Source organism: Orcinus orca, chromosome 14 (assembly GCF_937001465.1).
Source record: "Orcinus orca chromosome 14, mOrcOrc1.1, whole genome shotgun sequence".
Classification (NCBI taxonomy): domain Eukaryota; kingdom Metazoa; phylum Chordata; class Mammalia; order Artiodactyla; family Delphinidae; genus Orcinus; species Orcinus orca.
In genome coordinates this window covers 17,617,386-17,639,370 of record NC_064572.1, presented here as the reverse complement: position 1 = coordinate 17,639,370, position 21,985 = coordinate 17,617,386, and the positions used below count along the sequence as shown (strand labels likewise).

Below are 21,985 nucleotides of genomic sequence, written 5' to 3'. Positions count from 1 at the left end.
GTTCACTCATGTGGAATCTAAAACAAAAACAAAATGAACAAATAAAATAAAACAAAAACAAACTCAGAGATACAGAGATCACATTAGTGGTTACCAGAGAGGAAGGGAACTGGTTGATGCATCAAATTGGTAAAGGGGGTCAACTGTTGGTGATGGATGGTAACTAGACTTGTGCTGGTGATGAATTTGTAGTGTTATAGATATCAAATTATAATGCTGTACCTGAAACTTATACAATAATTTTTGTTACTTCTGTATATGAGCAGCAAACATTTAGAAAACAGAAGTTAAAAGAATATTCCATTTATTATAATATCAAAATATTAAGTAACTAGGAATAACTATAACTTAAGATTTTTACAATTTATACAGCAAAAACTGCAAAATTTTAATAACGAAAATTAAGAGACCTAAAGAAATAAAGAGGTATATGCACATGGATTGGAAGATGCAAAAGCATAAAGATAACAGTTCTCAACAATTTTATCTAAAATTTCAATGCAATCCAATAAAAATCCCCATAGGTTTTCAGAGAGATATTAACAAACCAATTCTAAAATATGTATAAAATACAAAAAGCTTAGAATACACAAGAAATAATTACAGTAGGAAGATTGACTCTACTGGAAATTGACATTAAACTATAATAGTGGTGCACAGACAGACAACTAGACCAATAGCATAACGTATGTGTGCTCCAGAAACTGACCTACACATATATGGATAGATGATTTAGGACAAAGGTAGTACTGCAGAGTAATTAGAAATGGGTGAACTTTTCAATACATAATGACAGGAAAGTTGAGCAGTATTTGGGAGGAAAATGATATTGGAACACTTACCATGCAACGAAATCAATTCCAGTTAGCTCATGGCACTGAGTACAAAAGGCAGGACAATAAACCATTTTAGAAGATGATATAGGAGAACATTTTTAGAACTTCAGGGTAAGGAAATATTCTCAAACAAGACACACACAAAAAAGATAAGGTTAATATTAAGAAAAATATGGGGGACTTCCCTGGTGGCGCAACAGTTAAGAATCCACCTGCCAATGCAGAGGACACGGGTTCGAGCCCTGGTCCCGGAAGATCCCACATGCCATGGAGCAACTAGGCCCGTGTGCCACAGCTACTGAGGCCGCGCTCTACAGCCCACAAGCCACAACTACTGAAGCCTACGCCTAGATCCTGCGCTCCGCAACAAGAGAAGCCACCGCAATGAGAAGTCTGCGCACCACAACAAAAAGTAGGCCCCGCTCGCTGCAACTAGAGAAAGCCTGTCTGCAGCAACGAAGGCCCAACGCAGGCAAAATTTAATTAATCAATTTTTTAAAAAAAGAAAAATATGGGGAATTCCCTGGCAGTCCAGTGGTTAGGACTCCGTGCTTTCACTCCAGTGGCCCGGGTTCAATCCCTAGTTGGGGAAATAAGATCCCTCAAGACATGTGGCATGACACCCCCCAAAAAATTAATAAATTTGACAAAAATTAAATTAAATACTTCTGCTTATGAACATTCACCACTGAAAGAAACAATGACAATCCCAGAGCAATAAGTGCCCCTAGCATCTAGATTGTGATCTCTCTATACCATTTCTCCAAGAAGGGACCCAGGGCACCTTATAGAAATGGCAGTTCCAAATCTGTAATAGGAAATATGCAGGATGAATCTGAGACATCTTGTCTGGCCTGAAAGCAAGAAAGTTATCAGTTACTACTAGAGTCATACTGAAAGAACACAGGAGCCAATTAGAAGGGGTCTCATACTGGCCAAGATGGGACAATTCCAGCATCTAAAATATAATAGCCTTGATAAGCTGAAGTATGTGAAATATATACAAAAACATGTGTTCATAATGACAATCCAAAAATAAATACTCATTCATCACTTTATTTTTATTTTTATTTTTTAATACTTATTTATTTTTGGCTGCGACAGGTTTATTTGCGGAACACAGGATCTTTTGTTGCGGCATGTGGGCTTCTCTCTAGTTGTGGCATGTGGGCTCCAGAGCACATGGGCTCTGTAGTTGCAGCACACAGGCTCACTAGTTGTAGCGCGTGGGATCTTAGTTCCCTGACCAAGGATCAAACCCACATCCCCTGCATTGGAAGGCAGATTCTGAACCACTGGACCACTAGGGAAGTCCCCATTCATCACTTTTAGAAGTTGCTAGAGCATGAAATCTTTATTCTAAAAATGATCAATAAAAAGAAAGAATCAGGGCTTCCCTGGTGGCACAATGGTTGAGAGTCCACCTGCCGATGCAGGGGACACAGGTTCGTGTCCTGGTCCGGGAAGATCCCACATGCCACGGAGCGGCTGGGCGCATGAGCCATGGCCGCTGAGCCTGCATGTCTGGAGCCTGTGCTCCGCAACGGGAGAGGCCACAACAGTGAGAGGCCCGTGTACCGCAAAAAAAAAAAAAAGAAAGAAAGAATCAAGTTTTTATATTGTTTCCTGATACACTACTTCAGGCTAACAAAATAAATGACCAAGGAAATTTCTTCTTTATAAATGAATCACAGCTAATAAATGCAAGAAAAACAATAGCATTAGAATATCATCAGTTTGCAACCCCTAATGAAAATAGATCATTTAGGCAATGTTTTTTGGTCCAGAAATATTAGGTGAAAGGTTGATGGGTAACATTTTCATGGATACTGTAGATCATATTGATTACACTATCTCAATTCAAATCTTAGCATGACTGGGACTTCCCTGGTGGCACAGTGGTTAAGAATCCGCCTGCAAATGCAGGGGACACAGGTTTGAGCCCTGGTCCAGGAAGATCCCACATGTTGCGGAGCAACTAAGCCCGTGAGCCACAACTACCGAGCCAGCGTTCCAAAACTACTGAAGCCTGCGTGCCTAGAGCCCATGCTCCACAACAAGAGAAGCCACCGCAATGAGAAGTCCGTGCACTGCAACAAAGAGTAGCCTCCGCTCGCCACAACTAGAGAAAGCCCGCACGCGGCAACAAAGACCCAACACAGCCAAAAATAAAAACAAATAAATAAATAAATGTAAATTTATTTTTTAAAAAATCTTAGCATGACTAAGAGTGGGAAACCAGTCATTATGTGCCTCCAAACATGATGGAGAGGAACTAAATAGCATTACATCTATATACTAGCAACAAAGATCTGGATATTTAAATTGAAAAGGCTTACCATTTATAACAGCAGCAAAAATATTAAATACTTACGGTAAACTTGGGTTAAGTAAAGATTTCTTAGATATGATGCCAAAAAGATAATTCATAACAAGGAAATTCATAAACTGGACTTCATCAAAGTTTAAAAATTTTTGCTCTTTAAGAAACATTCTTAAATGAAAGAATGAAAATGAAATGAAATTAACAAATGTGAATGAAAAAGCAAGCCACATACTGGGAAAAAATCTTTGCAAAGTATATACCTGATAAAACACTTGTAACCAGAATATACAAAGAACTCTCAAAACTCAACTATAAGAGAACAAACAACAAAACTAAAAATTAGGCAAAAGATTTAATCAAATACTTCACCAAAGAAGATATACAGGGACTTCCCTGGTGGTCCAGTGGATAAGACCCCCGCACTCCCAATGCAGGGGGCCTGGGTTCCATTCCTGGTCAGGGAACTAGATCCCACATGCCACAACTAAAAAAAAAAATAAAGATCCCACATGCCTCAACAAAGATCTCACGTGCTGCAACTAAGCCCCAGCACAGCCAAATAAATAAATCAATATTTTTTTAAAAAAAGAAGAAGATATACAGAGGGCATATGAAAGTAAGTTCAACATCATTAGTCATCAGGGAAATGCAAATTAAAAGCACAATGAGGTACTACATACCTATTACAATGGCTAAAATTAAAAACGACTGACCTTGGGACTTCCCTGGTGGTGCAGTGGTTAAGAATCCTCCTGCCAGAGAGTGGCATGGACATATATATACTGCCAAATGTAAAATAGATAGCTAGTGGGAAGTAGCTGCTTAGCACAAGGAGATCAGCTAGGTGGTTTGTGACCACCTAGAGGGGTGGGATAGGGAGGGTGGGAGGGAGGGAGACGCAAGAGGGAAGAGCTATGGGAACATATGTATATGTATAACTGATTCACTTTGTTATAAAGCAGAAACTAACATGACATTGTAAAGCAATTATACTCCAATAAAGATGAAAAAAAAAAAAAAGAATCCTCCTGCCAATACAGGGGACACAGGTTTGATCGCTGGTCAGGGAAGATCTCACATGCTGCGGAGCAACTAAGGATGTGCGCCACAACTACTGAGCCTGCGCTCTACAGCCCACAAGCCACAACTATTGAAGCCTGCGTGCCTAGAGTCCGTGCTCCACAACGAGAAGCCACCGCAATGAGAAGCCCGCGCACCGCAACGAAGAGTAGCCCCCACTCACTGCAACTAGAGAAAGCCCGCGTGCAGCAACAAAGACCCAATGCAGCCAAAAATAAATAAATACATAAATTTATTTAAAAAAAAAAAAAGACTGACCTTATTGAGTTTGGACAAGGATGTAGAAAACCTGAAACTTTCACACACTGCTGGTAGAAATGTAAATGGTACACCACTTTGGAAAATATTTTGGCAGTTTCTTTAGAAGTTAAACATATACCTATAATATTATCCAGTCATCTGATTCATAGGTATATACCCAAGAGAAAAGGAGATATATATCCATACAAAGACTTGCACATGAATGTTTATGGCAGCTTTATTTTTATTAGCCAAAAAGTGGAAACAACACAAATGTCCATCAACAGGTGAACAGATAAATTTTTTATATATCCATACAATGGTATACAGCTCAGCAATAACAAGGAATGAACTAGTAACACAACAACATGGATAAATCTTAAATTAATTAGGCTGAATGAAAGAGTACACACTGTATGATTCCACTTACAGTGGGAAATTTGAACTAATCTACTGAGATAGAAATAAGTGGTTGCTTAGGAAAGAGCAAGTTGGAGGGATTACAAAGGGTCATAAGGGTGGTCACAGGCCCATTGCATGGTGTCAGAGCACCAGTAAAATGATGAGAGCAGAAAAGTAGGGGAGGGACCAGCAGCTGTGATGAGAGATTGGTTGTACACAAAGGATTCATCGATTAAGTAAATTTGTTAAGAATAATGGGAAGCAGCTTTCTAATTGTTCAGAGAAAGGGAGTAAAAATGTGGAAAGGGAAAACTAGAATAAACCCTGTGGTATTCAATTAAAATTAGAGTTATCATTGTGGACTCATAGTTTTTAACACATAGATTGATAGAGAAATAAATACAGATATAAATGAATATTGTTATGTATGAATATTATATATATACATATGAGGTATATATGCATATATACATATAAATGTATGTATACACATACATATACTCTCGAGCTATGTCCACTAAAAGGGCATGGGAGCAGCAGTACCCTCAGTAGCAGTGAGCACACATAGTGCCCGGATCTTGTTCTCTAAATATCCATTAAATGGAATCTTGGAGTTAAATTTCTCAGAGGTATAGCTGGTTCCAGGGTAGAGGCAGGGAAAGTAGAAGACAATCCTGGAACATTCTTTCTTCTTGTGCCAGAAAATGAGAAATTTCTCAAAGAATGATGGTGATATGTCAAAGGGGCAAAGAACTATCTTGAAGGGACCCCGTCTGGGATGATTTGAGTATCACAATAAATAATATATTAAAGCATTATTACCCATTGAGTAAAATTGGAAACCATGACCCAAATTTAATATACATTTTAAAATGAATAAGCTGAAAGTTTTGTGGTATATTTAAATGAGGTACTTCAATATCATAAAAAATCTTCCCATAAAATATCTATTAATTATAAAGGGGAAAAGAGTAAATCTACTGCTGAGAAGCCTAGCAGACTTAGCTTAATCAAATGACCAAAATGGACAACATCAATATGGAACAAATTGAAATTATGTGCCACCTGGTAGAATGCAAAGAACATAATATCACTTCTATAGTTTTTCTGCCAAGATGCATAAATTAAATCTGGTCAAGAGGAAACATCAGATAAGCTCCAATTAAGGGACATTCCACAAAATAACTGACCTATAATCTGTAAAAGTGTCACGGTCCTGAAAGTCAAGGAAAATTTGAGGAACTATTTTGGATTGCAGGAGACTAAAGGTACAGGACAAATAAATGCAACATGTGGTTCTGAATGGGGTCTATTAGCTATATATGACTTTATTAGGACAATTTACAAAACTTGAATGGAATCTAAGGAGTAGATGTTACTGCACCAAGACTAATTGCCTGCTTTTGATGATTGCATTGAGGTTGTGCAGCAGAATGTTCTTGTTTATAAAAGAACTAAAAAATTCTAAAATGATGGGGCATTATGTTAGCAATCTATCTCAAATAGTGCAGGGAAAAAAAAGTTTTGACCCATATTTTCAACTTTTCTATAAATTTGAGTTTATTTCAAAAAAAAATTTAAGTGGAGAAAGTCAACCACAATAAAATAGGTAGTGTGTGATTTCACTTATATAAAGTTCAAAGATAAAAATATATTGTTTAGGTATATGTAACTGGGTGGCAAAACTAAAATGAAAAGGTAATGAACCCATAAAAGTTACTTCAATGGTTACCTCCAATGGTATGGAAGAGTGTTATTATTGGAAAGGGAAATACTAGGAGAGTTAAGAGTCAGAATAGAATGTGATGACAAAAGCAAAGTTAGAGATATATGATGCGAGAAAGAGTCAACCAGCCATTACTGGCTTTGAAGATGAAAGGACGCTTATAGAAACTAGCAAAGACAAGATAATGGATTCTCCCCTAGAGTCTCCAGAAAGCAACACAGCCCTGCTGACTTTGATTTTAACACAATGAGACCATTTCAGACTTCTGACCTCCAGAAGTGTAAAATAATAAATTTGTGTAGTTTTAAGCCCTAAGTTTGTAGGAACTTGTTTGCAACAATAGGAAACTGAAATAGTGGGGAAGTGTAAAATTGGGGGGAAAATACCAAAACAGGTAGCAATATTGGGCCAAGTAGGGCAGACCAAAGAGGGCTCCACAGTGGTGAACTCTGGGCCTCTATAGGGCAGTAGGAAAATTCTGAGCACGGGAAGATAAAAATAACAGATCCGGGAAGGGGAAAAGGGTCCTGAGAGAAAACAGTCTATGACAAACTTGACTTAGTTCATTGTGTTCCTAAACACAAACCCTGGACTTGGATCCCCAGAGAAAGAAAGGAGAGAGAGCAGGTTTTCTTGGCAGAAAGATTCCCAAGACTTGCTGAATAGCCCAAGGGTATCAATCCCTTTATTGTTCCCATCAGGTCCTCTCATTTTCCTAGCTTGAGCCTGGCCAGCATCCTACCTGAATTAACGTGAGGGGCAGCCTTCCCAACCAGCGCATGAGCTGCAAACCTGGGACATTTTTGAGGTTTGACTCCAAGCTATTCCCGCAATCCTTGAATAATCTCCATCCCTACTCAAACCAATGCAAGTTTTATTTGTGTAAAAACTCTTAGCCAGAGTCCTTTATTGCTCTCAGTTATGTGATTGATGACCTTAAACCACCCTAGCAGTAGACTAAGGCATCAAAAACAGAAAAATCTGCTTACACAGTCTTTGGATTTGAAAACCAAAAGGAAACATTAATATCTTAAAGCTGAAAGCAGTTACTGGATAAAACTCCTAAGGAACCTTGAACAATCTATTGAACCAAAACAACATCGTGTCCCACAAATGCTTTCAATTCATGTTGTGAAATAAAACAGACATCATGTTTTTACCCTTAGAACATAAAACATAGTATTGAGCTTCCAGTGCTCTGAAATAGATATACAGTTTCAAAAACTAGGATGAATGTCTCTAGTTCTGTTGAAAAATAATTATGGCTTCATGTTTATTTTTTTCAGGTTGAACCTATTGCCAGATAATTATTTCAAAATGAATCTCTTTCCCAATCCTCTGGAGAAGAATGCTTGGTATGTTTTGATTGGTCGGTGTGCCATCAGGCATTTTATGAGCTCTTTGCTTAATCTGAGGTTAACGTATTCTTTTCAGGCAAAGGAGAAAGACATGCCCAGAGGTGGCAGCAGTAGCACCTGGATCGCTCAACAGATATTCATATGGTTTAATATGCCAAAGAAAGGAAGGCAACTCTGTCCTCTTTTATTTAAAATCATATTCTTCCTAAAGCTTTCCCTGACTGACTAGCTTCAATAGCACCATGTACTTCTCCATCATAACTCTCAATGCACACATTCAATGTCTGAATGAGTAATAACCTACTCAATGTCTGTTTTCCCTATTACATTGTAAGCTACCTGAGGGTAAGGACCATGTTAGTCTTTTTTTATGTATATAAATTTATTTATTTATTTATTTTTGGATGCATTGCTCTTCGTTGCTGCTCGCGGGCTTTCTCTCTAGTTGCAGCGAGTGGGGGCTACTCTTCGTTGCGGTGCGCGGGCTTCTCATTGCAGTGGCTTCTCTTTGTTGCTAAGCACAGGCTCTAGGCACATGGGCTTCAGTAGTTGTGGCAGGCGGGCTCTAGAGCACAGGCTCAGTAGTTGTGGCCCGCGGGCTTAGTTGCTCCATGGCATGTAGGATCTTCCCGGACCAGGGCTCGAACCCGTGTCCCCTGCATTAGCAGGCAGATTCTTAACCACTACGCCACCAGGGAAGTCCCCCATGTTATTCTCTGTCCTACTCCTAGTACCTAATACTGTGCTTGGTACGTGGTGAATTCTATTTAAATATATTTTGAGTTAATGAATGAGTGAACAGGCAATTGCTTCTTTCTCCAAGGGCAGACAAGTTTAATCTCAAGACAGCTAGATGCTTTTGAAATAGCTCTTTCTAGACAAGTACAAATGACACGGAAATTTTCTAAATATACTAGTCATTGAGGAAGTATTTTTTTGTTCTGTCACACTATAAAAACTCTTATCTGACAATCTCTTAGGAATGTTGAGTATATATTGAGTATGTATTTAGTATTTTTTCTAGTCTAACTTTTTGTCATGCTTTTATCTTATCAAATCATATACTTATATGGTTTTTTTCCTTTATTTTTGGCTGTGTTGGGTCTTCTTTGCTGCGCGCGGGCTTTCTCTAGTTGCAGCGAGTGGAGGCTACTCTTTGTTGTGGTGCACGGGCTTCTCATTGCGGTGGCTTCTCTTGCTGCAGAGCACAGGCTCTTGGTGCGCGGGCTCAATAGTTGTGGCCTCCGGGCTCTAGAGCGCAGGCTCAGTAGTTGTGGCCCGCAGGCTTAGTTGCTCCGTGGCATAGGGGAGCTTCCCAGACCAGGGCTCGAACCCTGCACCGGCAGGCAGATTCTTAACCACTGCACCACCAGGAAAGTCCAGATACTGTTTGATTTTAATAAAGAAATGAGTCTTAATGAAGAAACTCTCAGGCATTAGACATGAGATACCAGAGAAATGGCTAAACTTGACCTTGAAGTTCTGTTCTCTCCCTTTTAGGTTTCTTCTTCTGATCAAATAACCATCAAAAAGTAGCCACATTTCCAAGGGGATGGTTTATTGGTTTATGATTATCAGGTTTCAAGAAATGGGGCTTCCAGGGAAAAGTATGGGCATATGTGATGTCAACACAGGAGGGGAAGAGGTGGGTCTAGGCAGAATTATTTCTCTGCTCAAAGCCGTGCTCATCTTGTTCCACATTTCAACCCTTTCCCTCATCCCTTCCTGTTACGTGGATTATATTAAAAATTACTGAGCAAGTGGCACCAAAATCATTAATGTATAAGAGTTTACAACTTTGCCCCTCTGTGACTGTGTGCTTGTCTCCAGGCCTTCTGTGAAGCTAATCAGAACAATGAATAGAAAGATCTAGAATACTACTCAGCCATAAAAAAGAATGAAATAATGCCATTAGCAGCAATATGGATGGATCTAGAGATTATCATGCTAAGCGAGTACGTCAGAAAGAGAAAGACAAATACCAAATGATATCACTTGTGTGTGGAATCTAAAATACAACACATATGAACATACCTATGAAACAGAAACAGACTCACAGATATAGAGAACAGACTTGTGGTGGCCAAAGGGGAGGCAGGAAGGGGAGGGAAGGACTGGGAGTTTGGGATTAGCAGATGCAAACCATTATATAGAGGATGGATAAACAACAAGGTCCTACTGTATAGCAGAGGGAACTGTATTCAACAAACTGTGACAAACCATAATGGAAAAGAATATGAAAAAGGATATATATATGTATAACTGAATCACTTTGCTGTACAGCAGAAATTAACACATTGTAAATCAACTATACTTCAATAAAATTTTTAAAAAGAAAGATCTGAATATTAGAAGACAATAGACAAACTGAGGATGCATATAATTTTAACCTTAGAAGTGGGGGGGGGGTGGAAACTTACTTTGTTGGGGGAGAAAAAAGGGGGGAAAGACAAGAACTCTGAGTGCATGCAGGGATGAGAAAGAGATTTGATGAGTTGAGAAAGTCTTTGGAAAGAACTTTAGAGTGGGTGGGAAATAGAACAAGAGATGAAGAAATAATTTTAAGGATTTCTACTCTTTTGACATTCTTTGAGAGTCTCAGTAAATGTATGAATTACCTTCTGATTTGTCTCAGTTGTCAAATCTGTGTTTAGTTGAATGTGACATGTCATACAGACTGGACCACATGGGGCCCCATGTTTAAATGGGCCATTTATCCCTTTCTTCTTTCCTTTATGCCTATAGAAGGAAACTGATATAAGTGAAACTCAACTAATCAGAATTTTCTTAGCTAATTTAACCATTATTTTCCCAGAAAACTCTCAGGGAAAACGAATAAATGAAAGAGACTTATCTCATACAAGAAATTTTCTTAGAACACACATACACACAACTGTGACAGGATATATACATTCCAGTCTTTAATGCTTTCTACATCTACAGCTCTAATCTATAAATATGAACACTCAACTAAAGTTCAAAATGATGAGCCTGTGCTACTTTCAAATCTCACTTTTTGTACCTACTAAATAAAGAAAAATAACCAAAAGAGATTTTGGCATAAGACTCAGCCCTTTATAGCCCTGGGCACTGTGACTAAGGGCAGTTTGCTGCACACCTGCTTAGCCACCTTAAAGACACTGCATGCAGTTCAGAAAAGGATCAGTCACTTGTGGCCACATGTGTGTAAAAAGAAACCTCACCTTGACGCACCAATCATTTTTACTGTTTCTTTTCTTTAAAAGACAGGACTTTATGAGCACCATCTGAAAACAGCACACTGGCAACTCTCTGTACCCAGAGGAAACTCTAAAACATCGGAGGGCAAAGCAACTATACTCTTTTTTCACACTGGAAACTTTTTCCCAAAATGACCCATTTCTACTAGTTTTGTTCATACTTCCTGAACCAGGACAAAGAGGCAGGGCCTCACACCCACACACCATTTACAGGCATTACTGTGGCCAGGTTTTTGTTTTTTTGTTTTTTTTTCTGCCTCCTTTCATTTCTGTCGAGAAGAAAGCCCAAATTCCAACTTCTATTGATGGCTTTCCTCCCAGGCCACACATTTGGCCAAGCCCTGAGTCCCAAGACCTCCTCAAAACATAGAGATGCCTGGGAATCTGAGACAGGTACCATGGGTTATTTTAGCAGTCGGGCCTTTTGTTTTCATTTGCCACTGTTACTTAATTCTTTAGACATGAATTTCAGGTCCCTAGCTTGGTCTTTTTCCCACTGACGTATTTACCCCAGTTCTCTCCTCTTCTCGGGCCTTGGCTCTTGACATCTCTGCGAGAATGGACAGCAACACGTGTTGTGATTCTGTCTCCCCCTCAGTGCCAGGCTTACTGATGTGGTGAGTGGAGCTCTGGGAAGTGGAGCCACGGAGGCTGAGTCATCAGTCATCATCTCCTGTCGCCCTGAGTCTGACCAAAATGACAGAGGCTCCTCTCACCAAAGTGTCACTGGGAGACCGCAGCAGAAAGGAGGTGGGGGACTTCTCCCGTTTGGTCTAACCACTTTAAGAAAAGACACTTTTTTGGCAGAACAGCCGTGGAGATGTTAGGAGAGAAATCTCAATGCAGCTTCCATCCCACTTTGTCCTTCGGGCCTCTGCTGGAATGTGATCCTTTCTAAACGGGTAAAGCACTTTGGAAAGCTCCTAAAGCTGAACATACACATACTCTGTGGCCCAGCATTTCCACTGAATAAGTATGTATATTGCATATACAGATATCCCCCATTTTAGAAAGTTTGTTTTACACCCCTTCACTTTAATGAAAGAGCTACCTTAGTACCTGTTTTTGCTAACTGAAAGAAATCTGAAGAGGATTATTGCTTTTGAAAAAAAAAAAGGTGAAAAGTGAAAACAGTGTTCAGTGTTTGTTTTACAGGGAGCCATTCTAGAGGCAGTGCTCACCTGAGTAATGAGAGTGGCCCCGCCAAGCTCCTTCCCTGGGAGCTACACTCAGCATCTCAGCATCAAGCGGCCATAGCTTTGAACTGTGTCTGTGAGCATCTGTGCTTTAGTTCCATTTATCCTGTGCATCCATTAGCAAGATGTGTCCTTAGGTAATTGTTTCTTCACTTCGCCATTTTGGCTTACAAAAGGTTTCATAAGAATGCTCTGCTTTCAGATAACAGGGGAAACCTGTATATAGGTTCATATTACATATTCACATTATATACAATATATTCAACATATATTACATATGCATATAAATAATATAAATCTACTCATGGGTTCACCAAAAGACATGTTCAAGAATGTTCATAGCAGCACCATTTATAAGAGCTAAAAACAGAAACTACCTAAGTACCATCGACAGTATAAAGGATAAATAAATTGTGGTATATTCATACAACAGAATGAGACTCTTCACACATAGCAATGAGAATATTCATATATTGCAACAAGAATAAAAAAACTATAACTATACACAACAATATGGATGAATGCCACAAACATAATACTGAGCAAAAGAAAGCAGACAGAAAAAGAATAAATATTGCATGGTTTCATTTATATAAAGTTAAATACTAGGTGAAATTAATCTGTATTCTTAGAAGTTAGGATAGAGCTTATCACTGGGGTTAGGACTGGAAGGGAGCATGGGGGGTCTTCTGTGGTGCCAGTTACTAGGTTTCTTATCTAGGTGCTGCTTACCCTGATGTGTTCAACTTGGGAGGAGTTACTCACTTTTCTCTTTGTATGTCATACTTCAATTAAAAGCTTTTTAAAAAAAAAAGCTTTTTAAAAAGTCATCTTCTCACACATGCTACAACATGGATGAACATTGAAGACATTATACTAAGTGAAATAAGCCAGATACAGAAGAACAAATATTGTGTTATTGTCACTTATATGACTTACCTAGAACAGATTTGGAGGGCATGGCTAGGGAGCACCTGATCCACAGTCTTAAAGCCCTACACAGTATAGCATCCAATCAGGTAGGGAAAAGAAGGAGGGATGGGAGGGGCCAAGACCATGAGCTCCAATGGTCATATCATATATTGCTCCATCCAGAAGCTGCCAACCTGTTAGAATAATGAAATGACCTACAGAAGTACTAACTCCTAGGTAATACTCTGCAAGGATGGGGTACCATCCTCCAGGATGCAGTGCACACACTGAATCAGAGACCTATTGATTCCACGTCCCCAACAGGAAGAATTCATGGATCCAGGAACCAAGCAGGAGTGGCCCCACTTAACATCATTTGCAATGACCCATCAGGGGACTTTGTGCTTTCTGTCCAAACAGCTCTGGGCTCTGCGGGATTACAGGTCCTGATTCCAAAAGGGGACATACCCTTGCAAAGGGACATAGCAAGTTTTCCATTAATCTGTAAGACACGGCTGCCATCTGGGAACTTTGGTCTCTTTATATTTAGGACCAGCAGGCAAGAACAGGAGTTACTGCCTTAACAGGAGTTACTGAGCTCGATCCATAGGAGGCAGGGCTGCTGTGACACAACTGGGACAGGCAGGAATATGTGTGGAACTCAGGTGACCCACTGGGGTACTTCTGGTTATTCCCTTGTCCAATCGTAACTGTAAATGGACAAGCGCAGCCATCCTGATCTGAGAAGACGAAGAGTATGGTTCCTAGGGGTTCAGAGTCCTTAGAATTAGCACATGGGTGTCAAACCAATCGATAAGCCACTAAGGACAGAGAGGGGGTAGATGAGGGAGAGAGGAATTTAGAATGGACACCGGAGGGGAACAGTGAATACCAGCTGGAACCCATAACTTCGCCATTAGGAAGAGAGGCTCATTGAAACCCTAGAGAAGCTGCTGCCATGCAGCACAAGGGGTGGACCACGACAGCCATAGAGGCTGACCACTCAGAACTCCCTTCAAGGAAGAACTTGCTGGCAGCCTCAGCTGTGCATGCTTTTGGGATCTGCCATTAACTTCCCGGCTGAAACCATTCTCTTCCAAGGCATCCCCCAGCCAATGACAGCACAGCAAGGACATCAGGGCCTGGCCATTTCTGCATATTCCTCTAAGAGCAATCTATGCTCTAGAGCTCCGCATTGGGTTGGCTGAAGTTCTGTCATCTCTGCATCACAGTCTGAGGCTCTCCTTCCCCAATCCTGCTTCCTCCTCCTCTCCCTTCGCTGCCACCAGAGTTTACATCACAGTCTGAAGGTGATCCCACTTCTTTTATTACCTCCCAATAAACCTCTTGCATTCCCAACTTTGTGTCAAGGTCTGCTCACTCTAGGACTAACACAAACGATTTCAAGCATAAGCTCCAAATTTAACGCCACGAGGGCTGACACTGCAAAGTACAAGTGCTCATTCGGAAACAACTTATTTATTACATCAACAACTCTGCGTGGTGGACTCCAGGGTGAGAGGCAGCAGGGATTTATTTAATGATCATTATGATTCTTTCAAGAAATGAAAGGCCAGCTAGAAATAAAATTATAATTAAAATCTACCCAATTGTTACCATGTACCAAAACTTCAAATGTAATTTCCCACTTGTTCTTCACAAGGCCTTATGAAGTATGTAGTATTTTTATTATTCCCTTTTGCAGAGAGCAAATGGAGATTAGTTTGATTGTCCAGTGACAATTAGTAAGTTAGAGAGTCAGAATTTGTACCTTAGGAAAGCCTAAGCTATTAACCACTACAACAATCCAGTTATCCAGAGTTGATTTATGTTGTTACAACTGAAGAATCCTAACAGATACGAAAATTGGTTCCAGGGAGCAAGTTGTAGGGTAAAGACCAGGGAATTGTCACCCCTGGAAACAAATTTAACCCCATCTGAAAGTATCAGCCGTGCTTCTGAGCCAAATAGGCTCAACATCAATTTGTAAAAAGTTTGCTTTTTATTTTTTTTGGTTGATAAAAATTAAGCAATTCTTGCAATGTTTTCAAAACATAAACTTCCTTTTGAAATGTCTGGTTTTGCATATGACCCCAGGGAAAAATGGGACCTGGTCCTAGTGCCTGGCCTGCTGACAGCAGATGTGAGGGGGGAGTATCAGCTTCCTCCTGGAAGGGAGCTCTCAGGATGGCAAAAAACAGTTTCTATGGACAAAGAAGGTAGAGGGCTTCATTATGCAGTGAAATTTCAATGGTGGGTTTTTAAGAGAGATTGAGTACTTGAAAATCTCTGATTCCTTTTCTCATTCTTATAGCAATCTCAACCCTGCAGCTACAAAAGTTAGGGATTCTCGTAGCATACTGGTCATAGAAAATTGAGGAATTTCAGTTTGTGACTCCCTGAAAATCAAACTCTGAGGTTAATTTTGTACACTGTAGGTTCAGTTTGAAATCTTATCAAGTATCTTATGTGAAAATCTGGACATTTATCAGTAAAGAATCCACTTACCAGAGACTCTGTATATGATACACCATCTGGAGTAACAATGTCATTCTAAGAGTGGCTGGTATACTGCATATTCATGTAAAGTGCCCTTGGACTGGAAGAGCAGTTGTTGAAAAGCATAAATAAGTAGAATGTGTCTTGTTTACAGCCAATCCTATGAGGTCGAAAGGGCTTAGATATTTCTCATACTAGTGTGTGGATAATGTCAGGGAACCCATCCCAGCTGTGCCTCATTCACAAGGAAAGTATGCAGAATAGTTGAGGAACTTGGCAGGCATCCTCAGATCTGTAGATTCCTTAAGCCAGTGATATCAGAATGCATCAGCCAGTGGGTCTGTGGGACCTGGGAAGCCACACTACACTAATGTTAGTGTGGTTAGTTCCTAACAAGCCTTTCTAGACTGGCTCACTGTCATCTGCTTGGTAAACGATTTTTGAATGAATTATGGCTGTGAGCTTGATTGCCAACATGCAGTCCAAGAGATTACCACCTCACATCCATTATAATAGTAGCAGTGGTGGGATATAATTATGTACTTTAGAAGTGGGGCAAGGAACACAGGAAGAAGTAACTCATTACTCCTGAGATTTCATGGTGGTTTTTCATCAGTTCACCTGAAGGCTACAAAGATCATAGAGATATGGATGACAGTGTTATTCTTGGGCTGTAGCTTTTGCTTACCTTCAGCCAATGTATCATTCATGGGTCACTTTGAGAAAAACAGAAACCAGTTTAGCTATTTTAAGCAGGAAGGCATTTAAGAAATGCAGAGAATTGGGTGAGTATAAAACACTTAAAAACTCTAATTTGAAAAGATACATGCACCCCAATGTTCATAGCAGCATTATTTACAATAGCCAAGACATGGAAGCAACCTAAACGTCCATCGACAGATGAATGAATAAAGAAGATGTGCTATATATACACAATAGAATATTACTCAGCCATAAAAAAAACGAAATAATGCCATTTGCAGCAACATGGATAGACCTAGAGATTATCATACTAAGTGAAGTAAGTCAGACAGAGAAAGACAAATACCATATGACATCATTTATATGTGGAATCTAAAAAAATGATATAAATGAACTTATTTAACAGAAATAGACTCACAGACAGCAAAAACAAACTTATGGTTACCAAAGGGGAAGCAGGGGGGAAGAATAAATTAGGAGTCTGGGATTAACAGACACACACTACTATATATAAAACCGATAAACAACAAGGACCTACTGTATAGCACAGGGATCTATATTCAATAACCTATAATGGAAAAGAATCTGGGGGCTTCCCTGGTGGCACAGTGGTTAAGAATCCGCCTGCCAATGCAGGGGACACAGGTTCGAGCCCTGGTCCGGGAAGACCCCACATGCCATGGAGCAACTAAGCCCGTGAGCCACAACGACTGAAGCCCGCAAGCCACATCTACTGAAGCCCAGGCACCTAGAGCCCGTGCTCCACAACAAGAGAAGCCACTGCAATGAGAAGCCCGCACACTCTAACAAAGAGTAGCCCCCGCTCGCTGCAACTACAGAAAGCCCGCGTGCAGCAACGAAGACCCAACACAGCCAAAAATAATAAATAAAATAAATAAATTTATTTTTAAAAAAGAAAAGAATCTGAAAAAGAATATATATACATACACATATATATGCATATGTGTATGTGTGTGTGTGTGTGTGTATATATATATATATAAAACTGAATCACTTTGCTGTACACTAGAAACTAACACAACATTGTAAACCAACTATACTTCAATTTTAAATAAATAAATAAACTATGATAAATCTCATGGAAGAGTATGGGGGTAAAGAGAACTGACCTAAGTAACTTGGGGAATGAGTAGAAACTGCAAGTCTAAAGACAAGTGTACATAAACAATTCTGAAACTACTACATGTATACAGCTATTAAATAAATAAATGAATGAAAGAAAAAGAAAGGAAAAATCTGGAAGATCTGGAGAAGCAAATTTGAGGCAAGGCCTCCAGAAATGGCTCCCAGACAACAGAAGTGTCTGCCAAGGAACCAGGTAAAATCAAGAAGATACGATCAGAAACTGCCCTGGAACTCTTAGCTACAGAAACTCACAGCCTAAAGCAATCGGAATCACAATGCCCCACCGCTGCTGCTGTTGCTTTCAAAGTCACACTGCTACACTGGCATCAGCAAAAACTGCATGTTCAGACCCCTTGCCATGACCCCCATGAAGCTAGTGACTGGACATGGTCATGCTACTCCAGAAAGCCCAACCCCTCCGCACCAGGCTTGCCTGCAGGAAACAGAAGCAGCAACAGTGCCCCTCCAGGTACATATCCATCTTTCAAACATCCCAAAAGCGCATCTGACTGGACAAACTTAAATCACATCTGGAATCTTAACTATAAGGGAATTGGGAGATAGAGTTTTGGCATTCCTTTGGCCCCATCCTAAAAGGAGGGAAAAGAGATGCTGAGCACTAATCCACTATGAACCCCAGCCAGCTCGCTGTGTCCCTTGAGGAAGAAGAGGACAGTGGGCAGTGAAAGCCACAGGGAAAGGCATTTCCTGGCTTGAAATCAAAGTGGAACCAGAAAAGAAGAAAGAAAAGCCTAGCCCAATGGAGCATTCAGGCGGGTTTGATGTGGAGAATTTTCGGCCTTTTTGAAATCCCTATCAAATGCTGCCCTCTAATGTTTGTGGAATAAACTACTTTTGAGAAACGCTGAAACAGAACACATCTAGCTGCAGTTTTCCAGGATGAAGAGCTATGGATATCTGTATTTCATGGAAACTGGAAAAAATCCACTGAACTGGACACCAAAACTGCTTCCAAATGATGCGGCCAATTGACATTCAGATCAAGTTTTGCCAAGATATTATTGACTCAGACCTCTTGATATGGGTTATTTTTTTCTCCATAACAGAGTGGGGTAGTTTTAAGTATTCCTTGTGGTTCATGTAATAATCAGGAAAGCAGATGATCAATTAAATTATAAATCATTTACACAAATTATGAACCCGAGAGACTTCCAACAAAGTATTTAATTTATTGCCAGTATTAATTTGATTTTCTTGCTTTGTTATGTAACTTTACAAGGTCCCCCCCGACCATACCACCATCACAGTTGGTGATTAGGAAAAGAATGATATCACTGATGTTCAGAATTTTATATGCCAAGAGGAATAAGTGTATGTCAGCAAAACAAAACAAAGTGCTTAACAGTCCTGGTGCAACCAAGAAATGAAGGCTGCTACGTTTAAAATTATTAAGTCCACAGCTATCAACTGCAATCCAAAACACCTGCTAGAATCATGGATTAAATAATAAAATCCATGGATTAGAAGCTGTCCCTTGGGCATAGCAAGTATGTTTGTGCCTCGGTGCCCTTACCTTCTCCCTGCTTAGGACATGCTTTTTCCCAATAGTGCATCCATAGAAGTGTGGCTATTTTGTCTTTTTTTTTTTTTTTTTTTTTTTTTGTGGTACGCGGGCCTCTCACTGTTGTGGCCTCTCCCGTTGCGGAGCACAAGCTCCGGATGCGCAGGCTCAGCGGCCATGGCTCACGGGCCCAGCCACTCCACGGCATGTGGGATCTTCCCGGACCGGGGCACGAACCCGTGTCCCCTGCATCGGCAGGCGGACTCTCAACCACTGCGCCATCAGGGAAGCCCTATTTTGTCTTCTTTCCAAGCTGCTAAAGTGATAAGGTCCTGGGTCCATGCTCACAGGAAGTAAGTTGTAGTCATATCCTTCTCTTCCGTCTTATTTCTTCATGGCCATTTCATGGTACACCAGTACTATGGTTTGGGATCTTTGGATGGTGAAGTTGGGTGGGAATAGGCCTCCTCTTTATAGACAACTTCATGTGAGTTGTCTATATTGGGATTAGGGGCCAAAAGCAAATTTACCAATCAAGTGTTACTCTGTTTTCCTCTGCTAACCTTCCTTGACTATATGCCTTTCTTGGTTATTCTTTGGTAGGATTAAATATTCATGTGTCTCTGGCCAAAATAATTTCTAGTAGCATTTCAATCTCACTCTGATTTCTAACCGGATACAGGATAGAGAAAACAAGGAGATTAACGAGAAAAGGCCATCATGGCTGGAATTGTAGCACTCTTTTCGGAGAAGTGTCTCCACCCCAAGACCACTATCTCTGAGAACCTCTAAATATTTTAGAACTCTTTCACAAACAGTATGAAACTATCCAAGTTTGAGGCTACAGCAGTACTAAAATACAACAAGCTGGAGATGCTGAGCAGAAACCACTTCGTGTATTGCTTCACGCAGATAAAACTTCAGTTTCCAGGTGCCAGAGCTGTCCCCACTCCCACTTCTCTCTTGGGTCCTCTGGCATGAAGGGAAAGGCATTTGCAAACAAGTCACTGCAGAGATCAGAGTGTTCCCCCTTTGCATAGCCTGGGGGACATGCATCACCACTCTTCCCACTCCACTGTTTGCTTTCCCACTGGGGAAGAAATGGACTCATCTTCAGGATGCAGGGATGAAAGGCTGCAGAAAACAACAAGCTTGAAGCTGTGTAGGGTCAGAGCTGTGTGTAATCAGTCATTAGGGGGCCCTGATCTGCTGATCTGCTTCAAAGCTTTGGAATTTGACTTAAGGGATGTCATCCTGCTGGGTTCACAGAAGAAATTCCCAGGGGCTAGAGGTGAGGTCTAACCACAGAAGTGAGATCATAGGTGGAGACACACTTAGAAGTCTGTAGTGCTGTTGTTACGATAATCACAACAATAATAAGTCAACCACAAGGATCCTCCCAAGATTGTCAAATCCTTCATGCTGGGTAGTTTAGTCATAGGACAATCAAATAGTGTGGCTTTGAGAGCTAAAGAAATGTGGGATAGAGAAACAATTTCAATGTTCACAAACAGCAGACAGATTAAACAAATTATGGTAATCCCTACAATAGAATAATACGCAGCCATTAAAAAATAATGTAGGGGGGCTTCCCTGGTGGCGCAGTGGTTGAGAGTCCGCCTGCCAATGCAGGGGACACGGGTTCGTGCCCCGGTCCGGGAAGATCCCACATGCCACGGAGCAGCTGGGCCCGTGAGCTGTGGCCGCTGAGCCTGCACATACGGAGCCTGTGCTCCGCAACGGGAGAGGCCACAACAGTGAGAGGCCCGTGTATCTCAAAAAAAATTAAAAATAGATATAAAAAAAAATAATAATAAATAAAATAAAATAAAAAAAAATAATAATGTAGGACACACATATTCCTGGTGGGTATGTAATTGGTACTACCTCTATGGAGGGTAACTTGGCACCACAGATGGAAACTGCAAATGCATATACTCCTAATCCAGCATATTCCACTTGGAGGAATTTATCCTCCAGATATATTCAAAGAGGTGCAAAATGATATGTACATACATGCATGTACAAGATTATTTATGGCAGCATTTTTTGTAATGGCAAATGTTTAGGAACCATCATTAGGGAACATATTTTAAAAGTTATGGGGGACTTCCCTAGTGGTCCAGTGGTAAAGAATCCACCTTCCAATGCAGGGGACGCGGGTTTGATCACTGGTTAGGGAACTAGGTTCCCACGTGCCGTGGGGCAGCTAAGCCCGTGCACCACAACTACTGAGCTCGCGGGCCTCAACAAGAGAGCCTGCATGCCGCAAACTACAGAGCCCATGCACCCTGGAGCCTGTGCGCCACAACTAGAGAAAGAAAACCCGCACGCCACAACTAGAGAGAAACCTGCGCACCGCAACTAGAGAGAAGCCAGAGCGCCGCAACAAAGACCTGACGCAGCTAAAAAATCAAGAAAATAAAAAAAGAAAATAAATATTTTTTAAATAAATAAATAAATAAAAGTTATGGTACAGCCATACAGTGGAATACAGGGCAGTTAAAAAAAAAAAACGTTCTCTATGTCCCAATACATTGCTAAATGCAAAACAATAGCAAAAAAAAAAAATCAAGCTACAGAATAATATGTGTATTACACGACCATTTGAGGTTGATAAAGCAAGGAAGAGGGGGGAAGAGTATTTGCTGGAAGGAAGTATTTGTTGTCAGCCTCTGATGCCTTCACCTCACCCAGCTGGGTACTGAGCTATTCCTGAACTGGGCAGCCTCATCTGAGGAAGAAGCATATCTATGTCCTCTAGTGAAGTACATTTTAAATTTTAGTGGGCATAGGAATCA

General features: G+C 40.5%; 1 long non-coding RNA gene across 1 annotated transcript in view; it reads right to left on the bottom strand.

The window, feature by feature from the left end:
* Positions 1 to 1,696: 1,696 nt before the first annotated feature.
* LOC125960955 (uncharacterized) overlaps positions 1,697 to 21,985 on the bottom strand; it is a 34,063-nt gene continuing 13,774 nt past the window's right edge. Inside the window, exons 2-5 of the long non-coding RNA XR_007471156.1 lie at positions 12,389 to 20,652; positions 11,717 to 11,894; positions 10,587 to 10,707; positions 1,697 to 9,354 (exon numbers count right to left, since the gene is read on the bottom strand). This is a non-coding gene — a long non-coding RNA (uncharacterized LOC125960955). The remainder of the gene's footprint in view (positions 9,355 to 10,586; positions 10,708 to 11,716; positions 11,895 to 12,388; positions 20,653 to 21,985) is intronic.